Source organism: Myotis brandtii, unplaced genomic scaffold (genome assembly GCF_000412655.1).
Source record: "Myotis brandtii unplaced genomic scaffold, ASM41265v1 scaffold434, whole genome shotgun sequence".
Taxonomy (NCBI): Eukaryota; Metazoa; Chordata; class Mammalia; order Chiroptera; family Vespertilionidae; genus Myotis; species Myotis brandtii.
Window position 1 is genome coordinate 1,755,807 of NW_005366599.1, and position 314 is coordinate 1,756,120.

Sequence of the window (314 nt, forward strand, 5' to 3'; positions counted from 1 at the left end):
CTGGCCCAGGACCCGCCCCGTGTCACCGTCATCGGCCAATCAGAGCGCAAGTCGAGAGGCTCCGCTCCGCCAGCCCCAGCCAATCGGTGCGGTGGCGGGTCCGTCCTGATTTGCATGCTTGGCTCTTCCTCAGCCAATGGGAATGTGACTGGCGTGAATTCCAACCAATGATGAGCTGTCAGAGGCGTGGCCCCGGGTGTCCCACGAGGTGAAGATGCTGCGGGCGGAACCTGGCCGGGAGAGCGGGATTCGGGGGCGCTAAAGTCGCCGGGCGGGGCGGGAAGGAAGATCCGGAGCGGGCACAGGAGCAGGAG

At 66.2% G+C, this 314-nt stretch overlaps 2 protein-coding genes across 5 annotated transcripts in view; one reads left to right on the top strand and one right to left on the bottom strand.

Moving 5' to 3' along the window:
* Nucleotides 1-314, bottom strand: part of NPHP4 (nephronophthisis 4) — a 98,379-nt gene that overhangs the window by 97,194 nt on the left and 871 nt on the right. The gene's annotated exons all lie outside the window — the stretch shown is intronic.
* Nucleotides 175-314, top strand: part of KCNAB2 (potassium channel, voltage gated subfamily A regulatory beta subunit 2) — a 62,183-nt gene continuing 62,043 nt past the window's right edge. For 2 of the 4 annotated variants that reach the window (XM_014546165.1, XM_014546167.1), the window contains exon 1: nucleotides 175-314. The gene's annotated coding sequence lies outside the window, so the exon portion shown is untranslated. The other 2 variants (XM_014546168.1, XM_014546169.1) reach the window with 1 other exon arrangement.